Here is a 6,622-nt window from a genome sequence, read left to right as displayed (position 1 = left end):
CATTATATCACCTTGTGTGAGAGTATCTCGAAGTAGTGTCACCTGTGTCACCCGGGAGGCAGTGGGGTGAGGTGTGGGGTTTCAGGGTGGGGAACTGGAAACAAGTGCAGTGAGGAACCCAGAGTCTTCCTGCAGCTCCTGGAACCAGCCTTGCCTGTTGTGGACAGCCAGCAAGCATCTGCTGCACACCTACTACCTGTTTTCAAAAGAGTTTACATTTGTAGCCGGTGTTAAAAAAAAAAAAATACTATGCGTTTTGAAAGAGAAGAAATTCAAGGCAAAATATAATAAATGAGTTGAAATAATGTGACAGTAACAACTATCAGAGTTCAAAGGAAAGGGAAAGTTCACTGTGATCCGAGGGACTTAAGAAAAACTTTTGAGCTGGACTTTTACGAATGAGCAGGGTTTGGGTAAGTCCAGAGAAGACTAAGGGTGGGCAAACTTTTTCTGTAAAGGGGCAGATAGTAAATATTTTGGCTTTGTGGGCCACATATGTTCTCTGTCACAACTTCTCAACTCTGCCATTGCAGTGCAAAAGCAGCCATGGACAAACAGGTAAACAAATGGATTGGGCTGAATTCCAATAAAACCTTATTTACCAAAGAGACTGCAGAACAGATTTGGCATGTGAGCTGTAGTTTGCTGACTGCTGATAATGGAGAAGACATTGTAGAGAAGAGGCATTATCAAATGTATTATCAAATTATCAAGTACATGGTCAATGAGAAGACATTGTAGAGAAGAGGCACCATCAAATGTATGTGCACGTCCCTCCCACCTGACACCCAACACCCAACTTGTCCACCAGAGGAGAACGTAATCATTCTTGAAGACCCAGTCCAGGTTTCCCCTCCTGGGGGATACTTCCCTGTCTTCCCTGCCACACCCTGAGTTCCTTGAGATAAAAAATACCACATTTTCAATCTCTGCTTCCTCCCCACATTGCATAGTTCTGGCAAGGTTTAAGAACTAAGAAATGTTTATAGATTGACTAGTTTTTTTTTTTTTATTAGAGAGGTTTTAGGTTTGCAGAAAACACAGAGTCCCCATATACATTCGCCATTATCAACACCTTGCATTAGCGCAGTATGTTTGTTACAATTGATGAAAGAATACTATTGAAATTATACTATTAACTATAGTTCATGGTTTACATTAGGGTTCTCTGTGTCCTATAGTCCTATGTTTGAAAAGAAAATTTATTCTAGAGTAACATATATACAAACTTAAATTTCCCCTTTTAACCACATTCAAATACGTAACTCAGTGCTCTTAATTACATTCACAATGTTGTGCTATCACCACCATCCACTACAAAATTTTTTCCATCACTCCAAATAGAAACCGTAAAATTTAAGCATTAATTCCCCCTTCCCTTTCCCCATCTTGGCCCCCTGGTAACTCATATTCTGCTTTCTGACTCTATGAATTTGCTTATTGTAATTATTTCATCTCGGTGAGATCAAATAGTTTTCCTTTTGTGTCTGGCTTATTTCACTCAACATGTTTTCAAGGTTCAATCATGTTGTCACATGTATCAGAACTCCCCTCCTTTTATGGCTGCATAATATTCCACTGCCTGCATATACCACATATTTTTATCTATTCACTGGTTCAGGGACACTTGGGTTGCTTCTGTCTTTGGGCAATTATGAATAATGCCACCATGAGCATCATGTGCAAATATCTGTTTGAGTCTCTGCTTTCAGTTCTTTTGGTAGATACCAGAAGTGGGATTGCCAAGTCATATGGTAACTCTATACTTAACTTTCTGAGTAACTTCCGAAACTGTCTTTCATAGAGGCTGCACGATTTTACATTCCCACCAGTGATGAATGAGTACTCCTATTTCTCCATATCCTCTGCAACAATTGATTATTATTTTTTTATTAGTAGCCATTCTAGTGGGTGTGAAATGGTATCTCACTGTGGTTTTGGTTTGCATTTCAAATGATGTTGAACATCTTTTCATGTGCTTTTTTTTGGCTATTTGTTTATCTTCTTTATAGGCTGATTATTTTATTGATCATTGAATAAATGAATGTCTGGACCATGTTGCCTGTTTTGGGGACAATTCTTTTGTATTGAAACATTTGGATGATAAAAGTATAAAGACAACATGAAGAAAAACAGAAAGAATATATACCAGGAAGTTTAAATAATTATCTTTGGGTGGTGGGATCATGGATGATTGTTTTCTTTTAATCTGACTGTATCTTCCTTGTTAGAAATGTACTCATTTTATAACATAAGACAAAAGAAATAAAAATATGTATGTACAGTGACCCTCAATATTAAGGTATTCCGAATTTGTGCATTTGCCTACTTGCTAGGGTTTATTTGTAAACCCCATATCAGCACTTGTGGTGCTTTTGTGCTTATTTACTGACATGTGCAGAGCAGCAAAAATTTGAGTCACCTAATGCACATTCCCAGCTGAGGGTGAACAAGGCAATGTTCTGCTTTCTTGTTTCATTTCTCATACTATAAACAAATGTGCTTTCTATGGTACTCTTAGTGTCAGGTTTTTTGCATTTTTGTGCTTTTTATTGGGGATTTCACTGTTTAAAATGGTCCTCAAACTTAGTGCTGAAGTGTTCCTAAGCACAAGTAGGCTGTGATATTCCTTATGGAGAGAATGTGTGTATTAGATAAGCTATTAGATAAGCTTCATTCAGGCGAAAGTTGTAATGCTGTTGGCCATGAGTTCAATGTTAACGAATCAACAATATATATTTAAAAAGAAGTCTTTAAACAGAAACACATATAAAACAAGTTATGTATTGATTGGTTGATGAGAGTTCTGTAACCAGAGGCTCTTAGGAACCTAACCTTTCATGTCCCCTTGGAGTAATGTTCAGTATTTGCTAATTTTCACTAATTTAGTGTTCACAGAGATTTGTGGGTTTTTTGATGGCGGGGTGGGAGGAGAGCTTCTGTTTCAGTTTCGTGGCTCCAAAGCAAATGCCATGCAATGGGTTGGCTTAAACAATGGGAATTTATTGACTCACGGTTTTGAGGCTAGGAGAAATCCAAAGTCAAAGCGTCATCAAGGTGATGCTTTCTTCCAGAAGACTGTGGCATTCTGGGGCTGGCTGCTGGCAAATCTTTATCCTTGACTTTTCTGTCACATGGCAATGCACGTGGTGGACTTTCCTGGCGTTGCTCTCTTCCAGGTTCCATTGACTTTCAGCTGCTGGCTACTCCCTCTGTGTGACTTTCTCTCTCCCTGTGAACTTCCCTATAAGGCCTTCAGTCATAGGATTAAGACCCATCCTCATTCAATTGGGCCACACCTAACTGAAGGAGCCTCATCAAAAGGTCCTATTTATAATGGTTCACACCCACAAGAATGGATTAAGTTTAAGAACATGTTATTCTGGGGTACACAGCTCCAAACCACCACAGCTCCCTTGTCCTTAACTTTTTTTAAATTAGAGAAGTCATAGGTTCATGGAAAAAAACATGCATAAAACACAGAGTTTCCATATGCCACCCTATTATTAACTCCTCTCGTTAGTGTGGTACATTTGTTACAATTGATGAAAGAACATTTTTATAATTATATATCTGAATGTGGTTTAAAAGGGGAAATTTTAGGTTGTATATATGTTACTAGAATAAACACTAAAAAACAAACAAACATAGTGAACCCTAATGTAAATCACAGTGATTTTAGAGAACATAATTACTGCAAATAATGAGAATCGACTGTATATAAAAACAGTTGGTTTCCTGTTAAAAATGGGGTCTGACTGCCCTGAGGTAGTTTCTTCTAACTTCTCCCTTAAATGCATATAAAGACACAGAAAAAAACAAAACAAAACATAAAAATAGCAAGACTGAAAGCCAAGCCTGAAAAAATCTGGGAGCAATCACTTGGAATCTACAAGGCGCATAGTTTGGTCACAGTCCTATCTTTGATGGATGGTATTCCTAAACTTTTCCTCAAGAGACAGAGACCATAGCCTAGGGAACCAGAGCTTGCACCAACCAGAAACTATGGAGCCATACCTACACCACATGGTTTCCACTTCTGGAGGCCTCTTGAGTATTGTCCAAACTGCTCTTCATCTTTCTATGTCATTCAGGGAAGCAGTCCCCAGAAAACGGGCCAGTAAGGGGTGTAGCCAGCAGAGTGGCATGTTACATCCTAGGAGGTAGAGTGACCGCATAGTGCTGGCAGGTGGGGATGGACACTATTAAATCCTGTGATTGGACTTGGGTCAGTGAACATCATCAACCAGCCTTCCAGACGGAGATTTAGAAGAGGTTTGCTGTTAACAAGGAGAGAGAGGTGGGCAGAAAACTTGATTGTCAAATATAAGCTCCTTGATGTTCTTACCCTATTAAGGATAACTAAAAAATAATCAAATTAGGCCCATAGAAAAACAATGCAAAACAAGGGAAACAAAACGCCACGCTGAAATTGCAGAAGAACAGGAACTGCATAGATAGTTTCATTCAAAGAGAATAAAAACAAGCAAAATTATGAGCAAGAAAAGAAATATAATGCTGGATATAAAGTAGATTTATATTTAAGGAGGGGGGTAGAATGCTATTAAAGATCTTGAAAACAAATGCTAACACTTTAAGGAATGCCTAAGTGATCAAAATTAATTTTAGAAGTGGTAAGCTTGATATCTGTAGAAAACATTTTTTAAGGTTTAAAAATTTACCTCCAAAATAATCTGGTCTTGGGAGTTTTGAGTGAGTTCTTTCAAACTGTTAAGGAAGAGATTGTTCCCAGTTCTTGTAGGACATAGATTGTTGTAGGACATAGAAAAAAAATAGAAAAAAGTTTAATTCCTTTTATAATGACCTTATAGTTTTGATATCAAACCTGACAAAAATAAATGACAACAAAAAAACTGGAGACCAATCCTACTTCTAAATGCAGATGAAAACATTCAGCAGAATATTAAGAAGGTTACTATCAGGATTGAAAAGCAATTGCAAATACTTACATAGCCAGGCAGTATTCTAAGATCTGCTCATGTATCAACTCATTTAATTCTCAAGACAATAAATGAAGTGACCCTATTGTTGTTTCCATATTACAGATGAGGAAATTGAAGTATTGGAAGAGTAAGTAACTTGCCCCTGTCTCACAGCTAGTAAGCAGCAGAGCCAGGCTCAAATCCAGGCCGTTTGGCTGCAGAGTCCCACTCTTAACAGCTAGCTCTGATGCCGTTTATGCCAATAGATGATTGGAAGAAACCAAAGCATGCATCTCAAAAATTATGGGACAAGCATGTCATAACATTCAAAGCCATTCCTGATTTAGAAAGAATGCGTTTAAGTAGGAGGGAAGGTCATGTTATTCTTATTACAATAAAGGAAATCTATCTAAACCAGCATCTAACAACATAATTAGTAGGGATACTAGAGACATTCATATTAAAATCAGCTACAAGTAAGGATACCCATCATTATTTAATATTACGGTAGTTCTACTGAATGCAACCAAACTAAAGGGAAAAATAATAAAGAGTTTAACTCTTGGAAAGGAGGAAAATTAAGTCTTGTTATTTGCAGATGATATGATATTCTACCTAGTAAACTAGAGAATCAATTAATGATCTACTAAAGCCAATAAAAAAGTACAGTATGAATATTATATAGAAAATAAATACTGAAAAAATATTAGCTTTCTTCTGTATCAGGTGCTGCATACTCAAATACCTTTAAAGGCCCAGCAGTAACATAAATACATGGCAATGCCTGGTATTGGGACTATCTTGTTCATGATAACAAGAAAAATGTAAATATCTAGGACTTAATAAGAAACACAGAAACAAGAAAAATGTAAATATCTAGGACTTAATAATAAACACAGAAACTTTATGCTGAAAACTATGAAAATTGAATAAGGAAAAATACACTATGTTCCAAAATCATTTGGAAGATTAAACAGACCACACTATCTAGAGAATTTTAGAAAAATGAAAATAAGGGAGAACTTTCATTGCCAGATATTAAAATGTATAGGATAGCAATAGCAATTTAAATGGACTGTTTTGTTCCTGTTTTGCTTGCTTGTTTGGTAGAAGAATAGATAGATCATCAAGATGGGAAAGAAAACCCAAAACAAACCCAAAGTATAGATCCAATTCTAGTCTATGGCACATTCATTTATTAATTAAAAAAAAAAATAGTGCTCTAGCTACTGTGCTAGGCACTGAATAGTGAACATGACAGACAGGGTTCTGTTTCTCTTTGCATTCTGGTGGGAGAGACAGACACACAAAGCACAAACAAAGGTGGCAAAAATAAACAAGAAAAATATGGATGATTCAAGTAGAGTAGTATAATAGTGACTCGAGGGGACATTTAAGCTGACAAAATGAGTACTAGAAGGAGTGAGTCATATGAAGCTCAGGGGAAAGAACCTTCAAAAGAAGGAATGTCATGCTCCTCAGAGGTATCGAGCTTGGTGTGTTCAAGGAACAGAAAGGAAGCCAGTGTAGGTGGAGCAGAGAAGACAAAAGGGACAAAATGTGAGGTTGGCAGGAGCTAGATCTTTAGGACGTTTTTTAAAAACTTTATTTTGAAATAATTTCAAACTTACAGAACAGTTGCAGAAATAATACAAACCCCATACAGAGAACTCCAACAT

Source organism: Choloepus didactylus, chromosome 5, assembly GCF_015220235.1.
Source record: "Choloepus didactylus isolate mChoDid1 chromosome 5, mChoDid1.pri, whole genome shotgun sequence".
Lineage (NCBI taxonomy): Eukaryota > Metazoa > Chordata > Mammalia > Pilosa > Megalonychidae > Choloepus > Choloepus didactylus.
Note: the sequence above shows the minus strand (reverse complement) of the source record.